Consider the following 13291-nt stretch of genomic DNA (forward strand, 5'->3'; position numbering starts at 1 on the left):
TTCACTTTGTATGTATTTTATAAAATGAACATGGATTCGCCATGTAGCTACACATGTATGTATTAGTTGTGTACGAAACATTGGGAAAGAGAGAGGGGGACCCTGAGTGAGGAAGAGGGAGGGAGCTGTCCAGCTAGTGCTTAGCAAACTATAGCAGTAAAAAAATAAAAAGAAAAATAAATCAATAGTACTGACAGATGTTTGGGGCAAGCTCGGCGCTAGAAATCTGAGTTTATTATGCACTATCTCACTGAGTCCTTGCAATAACTCTCTGAAGCATGTGCTAACATCATCCCCATTTTACAGAGGCCGACACTGGGGAACAAAGAATAACTGATCTAAGGGTAGACAGCAAGTAGGTGGCAGAGGTAGGATTCAAACCAGCCTCACTTTGCTGTTCCTTGATTTCCATGCTTACATTTTCTTTCTGCACCATATGGCACTTGTGTGTATGTGTGTGTGCACACGCCGTCACTAGATTTTTTGCAAGCTTTCAGCGAGGTGGGATATGGTAAATCCTGCCATTTTACTGTTTCATCAGGTAGGTGAAGGACTGGCTGGCCAGGTGACTTTATAAAATATTCTCAGGCTACTATTCTGTTCTTTGTTAATTCTCTTACCAGATCACAATGCAGTCCAATCTGTGGGCATTGAATCACAGCTTCACTTTGGCATAATTCATAACAGACAAAGGGCTGATCTCAATTATTGTTCACTGTGGTTTTTTGCTCCTCTGTGTCTCCTGCCTCTCTAATCAGTTATACATATTATACACAGAATATTAAACCTATTCTGTAGCAGTATCTTCATTTCCCAAACATTTAATAAAAGAGCAGGCTTCGGCAGAATGGCAGGTTTGTTTGTGTGTCTGTGTTGCCACCCGATCTGACCTGAGGTGGACCCTTTAGAACACTGGCATCTCGCACGTTCAGCGTTTACAATGCTAAATCAATGACAGGAGCTTATGTTGACTCACACCTTGTGAAATGCAGAGCACTCTCTTATATGCCACATGAAGTAATTGCTTTACTCTCCGATTATCTTTGAAGGCGGTGCCACTACACCACCGTTTTACCGATGGGGAAACTGAGGCACAGAGAAGATTGGTGTTGGCTCTGGTCCATGCACTCTAGCTCTAAAGACTGTGCTCCAAAACAATCTGTTCTGTCGTCATTCTTTTTTTATTTTTTAGGTTTTTTTTAATGTTTATTTCTGAGAGAGAGAAAGAGAGAGACAGCGTGAGCATGAGCGGGGGCGGAGCAGAGAGAGGGAGACACAGAATCCGAAGCAGGCTCCAGGCTCAGAGCTGTCAGCACAGAGCCCAATGTGGGGCTGAAACTCACGAACTGCAAGATCTTGACCTGAGCCGAAGTCGGACGCTTAACCGACCAAGCCACCCCGGCGCCCCTCTGTCATCATTCTTGAAGAGGCTTTAGTTTAACATTAGTCTTCTGCTTATACTTGGGGGTTAGCTGTGGCCGATGTTTGAGAATACTAATTTATTTGGCATCTCTCACCTGGCCGGCTCACCTCCTTGGCCGCCAGGGGATCTGTCGGCAACCTGGGCACCCTTCCGGCCTTCTGTTCTCTGGTTCCATCAGAAACGTAAAGCAGGGAGACTGCGCCATTAAAAGCCCTGGCACTGAGCTGCCTATTTTTCTGTGGCAATCTCATTCCCATCGCTAACTCGTTCCTGAACCCGGAGATGGATCTGCTCTTGGAAATACGTACAAAAACCAACCACTCAACCAACCATCTAAACAAAACAGAACCCCCCCCCCGCCCCGCCCCATGGTAATCAGCACTGTAGGGCCATAGACAGCAGAGGGAATGAAAGTATCATTCCACCGGTGACACAGCATCACTCACTGGCCATAAGTGTACATCCAAGGTGAGCCGGGCACCAGTGATTCCTTTCAAGGTGGAGTAACTGTGGGTTCGGATATAATTACAGTGTCAATTTGTTAAATCCCTTCCTGGGGAGTAGGGGCAAAGGGGGTGCAGTGCTACAGGACATTAGATTCTGCCTCCCAGCCTCCGAGTTAATCGGCTTAAATCCTCAAGGTAGATAGGACAGCCTGCAGGTCAGTTTGTACTAGAACCAGATTACACTCTGGTGGCTAATAGCTCTGATCGATTACAGCCTTCCCCATGAATCTCCTTAATGAGAAACCATCACGAGAATGGGAGAAACTGATAGAAGGGATAACAACTGATAGGACCACCACAAATTTATGGAGAGGAAAAAGAAAAAGAAGGCATGGTCTCACAATGTTGTCTCATGTGGGTTTATCCGCTTGAGTGTCTCTTGTTAATATGACACTTGGCAGAGTTATTAACCAAGGGCTTACCTTCCTTGGGATGGGTCTTATTTTTGAAGCCCAACTCATTTTACACTAAGCTGTCTTGCTTGCCTGGGGAGCGGCGAAGTGGAAGGGGCAGTGCTGTGATTAGACGGTAGGTGATGGGTCCTTTCCATGATTTAGAAATGACCGTGAAACATGAAAACCATGCATTTCAGTTAATGGAGGCACAAAAGAGAACAAAAACAAGCAAACATACTCCTACCGGTGTTCTCAATCCCTGAACTCCAGTCTGTCAGTCAATTTCCAGGACAGCTGAAGTCTCACAGAAAGAAATTCCGATGCCGGGGCGCTGAGGAGATGCTTGTTTGGGACATCCATCAGTGGATGCGGACATTGCTCACAGCAATGCGCCTCCAATGAAATTTTCACAGAGGATTTGCTCATGATCCTAAAATGTCCTTCTCCAGCCTTGGCCTCTGTCCAAAGCTCCAGATGCGCATATTCAACAGCCCGCTCAACATCTCCACTTAGATGACTAACAGGCGACTTAAACTCAATCCGTCCGAAACAGAACTCTTGATTTAGTACTTAACTTCACAACCTCTCTTTTCTCCACGTCTCCTCCATCTCAGTGAATGACATCACCACCCACCCAGTCGCTCAGCCATCCATTTCCTTTCTGTCTTGTGCCTAGCCCTCCAGGAAGTCCTATCAGCACCACCTTCAATAAGTCTGGAGCCTGTGCACTTCTTCCCACGTCCACTGCCTCTATCCCCCGGCCACAATCATCTCTTACTTGGGAGGCAATAGCCTCCCGGCTTCCATTCTGGCTTCCCTACAGTCCAGCTCCAAAACCAGGGAGAGAGACCTTGTACATACATCAGTCAGAGGATTTTGAACCTTTGCTTAAGGCTCTCCAGTGGTCAGAACTGTGTCTGTACTCTTGACCTAGGACTACAAGAAGACCTGACCTCACACCTGCCTACCTCTCTAAGTCTCCTACCACCTCTCCCCCTTCATTTCCAACCTTTACCTGTGGCTGTTCCCGTATGGGAGGCAGGCTTTGTCCACATTCTTGCACGGTTGGCTCCTTCCGATCACTTAGGTCTCAGCTCAGAGGGTAACTTAGCATTGCAAACACTCCTGAACCTATAAACAGTGCCTTGCTCTATTTTCTACAGAGCACATGGCACTCTCCGAAAAGAGGCTCTCTTTATTTGTTTGTTCCCTTGTTTACATTTTGTTCCCTACTTCAGTGAGAACTCTGTGATGACAGGGACTTCATTTTTGTTCATTATTGCATGCCTCAATCCAAGAACAGTGCTGGAATGCAGTCGATGCTTAATGAAAGTGAATGAGCAAACATCTGGATGCCAGGACCCCTGACCAGAAATGATCTTACAATATGAGTTAGACCAATGAAATTGGTTGGTAAGGAGACACTTTTGTTGGTGAGTAGACATCAAGTCCTGAGGTCCACTGCGTTCAGCCTTCTGGACGGGAGATGGTATTCCTGAACATTTTGCTCTTTGTAGGTTTCCAAGAGAAATATCTACATGTTGTTTTGTTGCTATGAGGTGTAAAACCTGTATTTTCTGTTCAAACTTTTTTTCCCCCTGAGATGTAAATAATTGTGGAATGCCATCTATTTCTCCATAGGTCATGAGATAGCATGACAAATACACTAAATTATTTAAGGTCCTTTCTAGTGTTTTAGTCACAATTACTATCTTTTTTTTTATACCCCTCTCCCCCTTTTTTTTTTTTTTTTACTACCTTGAACTACATGAGAACGAGACAATATCAGATGCCCATTTAAAAATTATACAACCCCGGTTCAACCAAAAATATGTACTGAGTGACTATTATGTGCCAGATACTTTCACTGAATTTAATAACGCCAGCTGGTGTTGTTATTCCCACTTTGAATTACGATATTAAGCCTCATTGATGTTGAGGTACTTGTTCAAGGTTACAGGGCAGAGGAGCCAGGGTTTGAGATCTCCAGCCTAATGTTCTTTCAACTTTCTTTCAGCTTGCTTTTGCACTACATACAATCTTACCCAAATTTTTTTTTATTAAAAAAATGCTTAAGGTGGCTTAGTCAGTTAAGCATCTGACTCTTGATTTCAGCTCAGGTCATGATCTCACGGTTGGTGAGATTGAGCCCCATGTTGCTGACAGCGCAGAACCTGCTTGGGATTCTCTCTCTCTCTCTCTCCCTCTCTCTCTGCCCCTCCCTGCTGCACACACTCTCTCTCTCTCAAAATAAATGAACATTAAAAAATGTTTAGTTGAAGTGTAATAATGGACGTATAATGCTATACAGTGTCAGTTTCACATATAACTACATGAAATCTTGATCCTAATTTGTTTGCCCCTACAGGCTGGGGAAGTAGCCGGAGGAGACAGGAGACTGCTTCTAGTTTCCCCTGTTGGCTCCCCCAAAGGCTGTGTGACCCTCATCCAGTTTTTTCACCTCTCTGGGGGCAGTAAAATAACAGGAGTCCCTCTCACAGGGGTGAGGAAGGTTCAGCTTCGAAGGGAGTGGTGCAAGACCGTCTCTCTTTGGCTCAAGTTCCCACTTCTGTTCAAAACATCAGGTTCAACTAGAGACTGTGTGTTTCGTCTTCTGAGCTCGGGCTGTGCGTTCGCTGCTTCCTAAACGTCTCTCCATCTGTGCAAGCAACACCTCACACTTGACAGGGTCCACAATGGAGCACTGGGTTCACCTCCATCACCCAGCTCCCGCCCACATTGTCCCAGACCTGGGCGTGGCAAGACCAATACTGGGGGCTCTGGTGTACACCCTCGACCCCATCCTTCCTCAACGCCCCACCCCCCACACGCAACCAATCGGCAGGTCCCGTTGGTTCTTCTGGAATACATCTTGAACTCGTTCGCGTCTCTCTCTCTCTCCAGTGTCACTAGTCTTCCAAGCCACTACTCTCCTCTGAGCCACATAATTGCCTCCTCACCCTCCTGTTCCTGTTATCCGAGAATCCAGTGTCTGCACAGCAGCAAGCTCACATCACTTCTCTTGCTTAGAATTCCCTGGCGGCTCCCCAGGGCATGTAGTGTAAGGCTTCTGAATGGCCCACAAGCCCTGTGTGTTTGTACCCTGGGCTCCGCAGACCCCCAAGCAGTCCAAGGACAGGATTCATGGGATCTGTGATTGGGGGGATTTTCACAGCCTCTAATTGAAATCTGGCATCTCACTGAGTTATGCAGAAGATCTTATGGGTTGGAGCAGCACTTGTGGCTTTGTGATCAATAAAAAAATCACAGCTATTTCCCATCCCATTAAACTATTGCAGACATCTTGACATATTGCTCCTTCATGGTTGGTTATTAGATCTGCCACAGAATGTGTTAAAGAAGCACTTCGATTTTATATCCCAGCTTTTGTCTTTTTAATACTTTGATCGCTGTGTTATAATGTAATGGGTTTTCCCTGTATTCCTACGTTTTTTTATTTTATGTAATTAAAAACATGATCTGAGAGAAGGGATCCACAGACTTCAATAGACTGCCAGTGGGTCCTCTATGGAAAAGTTTAGGCACCTGGAATCTGGTTCCTTTGATCTCTCAAGCAATGCTCCTTCTTTTTCCATGTTTCTTCCTGATTCAGAAAAGCATGAGGACCTCTGCAGGGGTTCTCTTCTGTCTAGTACTCTCCTTCCCATGGCCAGCTCCTTCTTGGCCACACCTCTACTCAAAGATCACTCTTCAGAGAGGACTTCACGAATCACCATGCACTCTCTCACCACGTTACTCTTTACAACAACTTGTTTCTTTCTTTATAACTTTTATCACCATCAGAAATAACCTTTTAATTCATTTGTTTATCCCATGTCTTTCTCCCCAGCAGGTAAGCTCTCTTAGTACATAATAACATTCTTCTGGCGTGTTCACAGTTATAAAATTCCCACTTCCTGAAATACTTAGTTTGTGCTTGATAAATATTAGCTGAAGAAGAATATAAATCCTCCTGACTCAGAGGATCACTTTGAGTGGAAACAGGATGAGTTTAACTGAAATCCATCCCTATGTACATAAAGACCATTCACCCTGACTCTACTGGTCAAACACCGTAAAGTAATTTTTTGCCACAGACACACGGTTAGAGCAGTTGCTCTGGCATTCACAGGTGTGATTTGGCTGAAGCATAAGTCACATTCAAGGGCACCCTGGAGATTTGTGACAGTCCCTGGAGGACTCAGGCCAGTAAGCCAATTAATGGGCTACAATGCGTCATAAATACCATATTTGTACCTGAGATGCTGTAATTTGGTGCTGGCATTATTTAAAACAAACGCTACACATGCCGACATCAACGGTTTGAAGTTTTCCAAAGAGGAGATGAGCCGCACAGCAGGACTAGATGGCAGCGTAATTTCATATATTCACTCGCAACTTCAGATATAAGCAAAATGGGAATCATTTTGCTCTAATTATTTTAGATCATCCCTGTGCAGACGTGATCACAGCCAAATGAGACTGCTTATCCGGAATATGAGAGGATGCTGCACGATTGTGTGGCATATGTGATCAATGTGAAGCCAGAGACAAAAGGAGACGAGATCAAGAGAGGATGGAGGACAAGAAAACAGAAGTTTCTAGAAGAAATTAGTACTTGACAAGCATAGTGCCCAAAATAGAAATGATTTCTGGGAGGCAATGGTCTCATACTGTGTAGTCTGTTATCAACAGGACCCCACCAGCAACCCCAGGTCCCTGAGCCCTGTTTCTTTTGGCTGTTTTGGGGCTCCTGGCCCTGCATCCAGTACAGTTGCTGGCATCTGGCACCCTGTCTTCTGGCCTGCTGTGGGCCATAAGCTTCGAATAATGACTTCCAGCAGAAGGACAGGATCACAGGGCAAAAGGTGCCTGGACAATGGACCAAGTAAGAGCCCCATTTGGAGTCGTGAACAAAAGCTGAGATTATGATGGATAATGTGAACAAGGATAACAAATCTCTATCTTGATCCCTGGGAACAGTGAGAGAGAGAGGGAATAGAGAGAAACCAAATTCAAAACCAGGTCGTCAAAACGGGACCACATTTAAAAATCGGGTGTCCCTCCGAGGGAGTGAGGGAGGATATGAGTGCAAGAACTCTTCAGGCAGAGTGTGGTGGAGGGGTTGTAGTGAAACATGAGGTACCTGTAGAACTGTGAACAGAAGGCACAGTCTCACCAGGGCCACATACGCCTGAAATAAGCAAGAACAGCGGCACTTTGAGAAAGGGGAAGATTTCTGCCGGATGGAAAAACCGTGAAACTGTGGAAACAGAGGAACTTTTAGAGTCACAATCCCTATAGCCCGGTGTTTTGTTGCCGAAAAGGACCCCAACTATATAGGATGGCCCAGCCGACTTTGCTGACGTGCAATGCCTCTGAGCGGTGACTGGATCTGGAACCTCTCAGGGCTCCCTTTGAGCCAGTGGCCTAAGTTCATGTGCTGATACCTCTTTATTTTTGTTTGAAATGCCCTGTCCTCAAATTTCAAAGGTAGCCCCGTAGCATGCAAGCAATTTAGATGTTGCTGCCCACTCCCTGTGCACATTGTCTAAGCTCTTCATGATTTTCAAGATTTCAGATATGTCCTTCCTGAGCCTCCTCACATCTAGATTAGAGAGTCTCCCTCTGGCTGTCCAGGCCAACCCAGCCACCTGTTTTTGTCACTCCTCTGGACTGTTTGGATCTCCTTCATTGGTTACAGAGCCCTGAATATAATGAGGCAAAAATATGCCTTGGTGGGATATGAGGGGAGGGCCCTGTTTTCCACTCGCTGGCGTCGCTTCTCTTGATTATGTTCAATGTTTATAGACCGTTTTGCTACAAATACTCACAGAGCTGTCTTCAGGGAAGACATTCTTAAAGGGGTAGGGGCAACAGTTCAAATGACAAAGGTCATGACATCAAGGACTGGCATTTATGGAAGGGCAAGCAGCAGTCCGGCTGGATGCACATAGTTGTTGTTTTGGGGGAAAACGCTTCTCCAGGTGGGAGACACACATACATTTTTAGCTTGAGTGATCCTGAGACATGTGCCCCCAGTATGTCCCTTTGCGGAACCGAGCCAACCATGGAAGAGCCTGAGTTAATAACTAGCTCAGTCCTGTATATATGCATAACTGAATCACTGGCTCTCCCCCTCCAGACCAGCAAATCATATCCACTCTTGGGGCACCCACAGAATTATAAAGCAGCCTCCTCATGGAAGAGGGAGTTTGCAGCCAAGTGTTGAGAAATTTCACTTGCTTTTCTTGCTTAAAACATTTTACGGGTGGGGTGCCTGGGTGGCTCAGTTGGTTGGGCGTCTGACCTTGGTGCAGGTCATGATCTCACCGTTCCTGAGTTCGAGCCCCACGTCGGGCTCTGTGCTGACACCTCGGAGCCTGGAGCCTGTTTTGGATTCTGTGTCTCCCTCTCTGTCTCTGCCCTTCCCCCATTTGTGCTCTGTCTCTCTCTCAAAAATAAATAAACATTAAAAAAAATAAATAAAACACACACAACATTTTAAGGGTGTGGGAGACACTTTGGGAAATCCTACATGTTCCTTTGCAGTTTATGTAACTGTCTTTTCAGATCAGGGGTCTTTGACCAGGGCGCAGGGCTTTGGAAAACCTGCGACCCCCCCCCCCCCCTTTGAGACTGTATTTGAGCACTAGACATCTGTGCATTTCAGAGGAGACAGTTCAAGCTTTTATCAAATTCTCAAACATATCTGAGGGTAAGAAATGCTGTTCCAGAGCATTTCCTTAAATTGTCTTGAGACACTGCTTGGGTCCAGTTCAACTTTCTGAGCTTTGAAAAATTTAAGAATGTGGGCAGTAGGATTTGACTGGCTTCTGAGAAGCCGTAATTTTTCCTTAGACACTGGTTTAAAAAAATTGCCCTAGGGCACAAAATGTGATATTTAAAAAATTAATTGTATAGTTGCAGGGCAGCAGAATCATGAAAGCGACCAAATTAAATTAATGGGCTTAAAGAAAGAAAAGGATTTATATTGAGCAAAGATGGAAAAAATTCAGACAATGTAAAAAAATCAATGTGCCATATGATTTCCATACAATAAAAGATTAAAAAACGAATAGGGTTTCAGCTCATAGACTGTTATGGGGAAAAGGCACAACTTCAAGAGGAAAAAGGACCATTGACATGTGTGTGCCCTTTTCCTCCTTCCTAAAATGGACATGGCTGTATACACAAATAGAACATTAATATTTTATTTTATTTTATTTTAGAGAGTGAGAGTGAGTGGGAGAAAGGGGCAGTGGAGAGAGAGAGAGAGAGAGAGAGAGAGAGAGAGAGAGAGAGAGAACCTTAAGCAGTCTCCATGCTCAGCATGGAGCCCAATGTGAGGTTCTATCCCCCAACCCTGGGATCGTGACCTGAGCCAAAATTAAGAGTCAGATGCTGAACTGACTGAACCACCTAGGGCCCCCTGCAAATAGAGTACTAGGCTCCTAGAACAGGGGTACAGGATAAGCACTAGTCAATGATAACAAGTAGGAATCGTATATTAAGGAGGATATCAGGAGAGAATCAAAAATATATAAAATAATAGCAAGGACGGTTAAGATACATTTTCTATAAAGTCTGAGACTAGACCTTGCAAATGTTATGCTAAGTGAAGAAAGCCAATCACAGAGGACCACATACTGTAGGGTGCCATTTCTAGGAAATTCCCAGAATAGGCAAATCCATAGAGACATAAAATAGTTTAGTAGAATACCCTGTCACCAAATGGTACACTTTAAATGGGTGAACTGTATGGCATATGAATCACATCTCATTAAAGCTGCTTAAAAAGTCTGAGACCTGGAAAATTCCCTGGGTAAAAAATAATTTGAAGTGTCTTGTAGATTCCCCTAAAGAATCTTACCATCCCGTGTGGATTTTCGTTTGTAGGCATTTCCTTTCGCCATGCCACATCTTCATCTAATTGGGTTATTTTTCAGATAGGTATCTGTCAGGTATGTTTTCCCAACAGCTGAAAACGTGTTTATTTTGGTGAATGCACGACTTCTGGGTTTCAACATGAGAGTCATAGATTTTAAAGCAGATACGTCAGTGCTTAGAAGAACATTAGAATGCTTTTATTCTCCCATCTCTCATGCCTTTCCTCCTGGTATCTCCTACTTTTCATGCAAAGATGAAGTCTTTGCAAGTAGGAAAATAGGAAGGGTGGCATGATTTTCTAGGATGGTGGTTATTTCCTCTTTGTCTCTCAATTTCTGCTTTTACTGATTCTTCCCAGATAGAAGTTCTTAAATGCCTATAAATTCTATTTTATAACATTCTTGCTGCAACCACCTGCCAGCATTTTATATATACTATATTAGCCTATATTTTCCTCCAAGCCCCAAAAGATTTTGAACCTTGCCATTTATTCCAGCTTCCCATTTCTAATAGTATTGCTGGAAGTGAAGTAATGATCAAGTGATGAGTAGAAAATATTTCCTTTTCTTCTTTTTAAAGTTTATTTCTTTGAGAGAGAGATACTGAGCAAGCAGGGGAGGGGCAGAGAGAGAGGGAGAGAGAGAGAATCCAAGCAGGCTCCGCGCTGTCAGCACAGAACCCGATGCTGGGCTCGAACGCACCAACTGTGAGATCATAACCTTAGCTGAAACCAAGAGTCGGACTCTTAACCAACTGAGCCACTCCGGCACACCTCCTTTCCTTCTTTTAATCTGAGCTCACTCTTCACAAACACATCTTACACATTTTCATAAATGGCACATCTAAGAATTAAACCCATTTTTCAGTAAACTAAAAGCTTCAGTAGAATCTTCTCTCTCCCTCACATTATGCATATACAGTCCTAACTTTCCTCTCACATATCCGTTGCAGTGTAAATCTATCCAACTCTGTAATAATGGATTGCAAAGAAAAGTTTTATCAGACAATATCACAGGGTCCTATCTGAAGCATACAGGCAGGCTGTTGATGAGGCAGAGAAATACACAGTTAGTGAAAAATAAAGGAGGGAAGCCAAGCTACAGGACCTGACAGGGTCTTTCTTATCTTTCCCCAAATCTGCTGCACCTGTCAGGGAAGGGAAGCAAAGAATTGAGGCAATTATACAAATAATTCAAGAGAAAAGCCGGTGTTTTCCTTCATGAGTTGCAAAACCAGTTTTACCAACCCGAAAGATCTAGATGACAGTCTTTAAAGACATTTATCTCACAAATGTGGGCGACCACATTATGAGTGATTAACCTTCACAACTGTTCATAAAAGGAGGGAAAAGGTGAACAATATTGTGTTCACCGGGCTTTCTAATGACATCTCTCTTAGGAGAGATCTCAGAAGAAATTGGTGACATAATAACTCAGTAAAACGAAGACTCAAATGTTGAAAAGGAGTAACCAGATGAGAAGAAACAAAGAAGGGGTGTGAAGTCCTTGGAAAGGAAGAAACTTTTCTAGCTCCTAACGGGTTGCTGTACCTAAGAGCTTAGACTACATCAGACTAGGGCAGAAAGAGGCACAAAGAAGGAATGCTATTCCACAATCCCAGCTCTTATTCAGAACCAGCCCAAGTCTGTTCTTCTGCTTGGTTTTGCTTTAAAATATTTTTTAAAATATTTATTTATTTTTGAGAGAGATAGAACGCAAGTGGGGGAAGGGTACAGAGAGAGAGGGAGACACAGAATCTGAAGCAGGCTCCAGGCTCTGAGCCCAACGTAGCGCTTGAACCCATGAACTGTTAGATCATGACCTGAGCCAAAGTCGGAGGCTTAACTGACCAAGCCACCCAGGCGCCCCTGTGTGTGTGTTTTTAACAGACTTTATTTTTTAGGGCAATTTTAGGTTCATAGCAAAATTGAGTTCCCGTATGCCTCCTGCCCTCCCAACATGCACAGCCTCCCCCATTATCAACATCCCCACCTGAGTGGTGCATTTGTTACAGTCAGTAACCTACATGGACACACTGTTATGGCCCAGAGTCGTCCTGTCCTTTACATTAGGGTTCATTCTTAGTATTGTTCATTGTATGGGTCTGCACAAATGCAAAATGACACGCACCCACCATTCTTCAGGGAAGGTTGACTGCCTTAAAAATCCTGTGTTCATCCTTCCCACCCTGTAACCGCTTTAGGTTTAACAGACAAATTCAGTGTCAAGAGGAGATCAGAGCTTTAATCATCCATACAGTTAGTCTCTTAGAAAGGCTGGCAATTGGGAAGAAGCCCTTGGCTTTGTGTGTGCTTGTGCATATGCATGTCAACGAGCAAGTGAGAGGGAGTACTTTTCCAGCTGAGACAGAAGAATCCAGGCATGGTGGGGACAGCACAGATGAGGGGCTGTGGAGATCTAGATTCTTCTGCCTTCTCCACTTGCCCTGTGGCTGAGAGTGTTTAAGATCTCTGAAGAGGGAGGGGTACCTGGGTGGCTCAGTTGGTTAAGTGTCTGACTTCGGCTCAGGTCATGATCTCCTGGTTTGTGCGTTCGAGCCCTGCTTCGGGCTCTGTGCTGACAGCGCAGAGCCTGGAGCCTGCTTCGGATGCTGTGTCTGCCTCTCTCTCTGCCCCTTGCCTGCTTGCACTGTGTCTCTCTTTCTCAAAAATAAATAAACATTAAGGGGAAAAAAAGATCTCTGAAGAGGGACCTAACATCTCAGAGTCTCAGTTTCTTTACCTACAAAATGGGTTACTATCTGTTACAGGGATCGTATCTTTATACGGATGCGGACATTGAAATAAGATGGGTATAGAAACGGTATGGCATAGAATAGTTCCCTTTCCCTTAAAAAAGGGGAAATAATTTAATAAGAGGAAAACTCTGGGAGGTGAACACCGTCGGGACAGAAACAGGTGGACTCAAAGTGAAATCAATTAATGCCCCTGTATTTGGGTGTCATGTCAAGATCTGTGCCTATTCTGAAAAAAACAAAGTTTTTGATGACAACAGGCAGAGAGCAGACTATCACTCTGAATGAACAGCCACTGATCTCCCACTTCCTAACAGAAGACC

The 13291-nt window shown here is 44.3% G+C and overlaps 1 protein-coding gene and 1 long non-coding RNA gene across 7 annotated transcripts in view; one reads left to right on the forward strand and one right to left on the reverse strand.

Moving 5' to 3' along the window:
* Positions 1-13291, reverse strand: part of MARCHF3 (membrane associated ring-CH-type finger 3) — a 148761-nt gene that overhangs the window by 11891 nt on the left and 123579 nt on the right. The gene's annotated exons all lie outside the window — the stretch shown is intronic.
* LOC122217291 overlaps positions 1-13291 on the forward strand; it is a 120700-nt gene that overhangs the window by 764 nt on the left and 106645 nt on the right. The window lies entirely within an intron of this gene.

Source organism: Panthera leo, chromosome A1, assembly GCF_018350215.1.
Source record: "Panthera leo isolate Ple1 chromosome A1, P.leo_Ple1_pat1.1, whole genome shotgun sequence".
NCBI lineage: Eukaryota > Metazoa > Chordata > Mammalia > Carnivora > Felidae > Panthera > Panthera leo.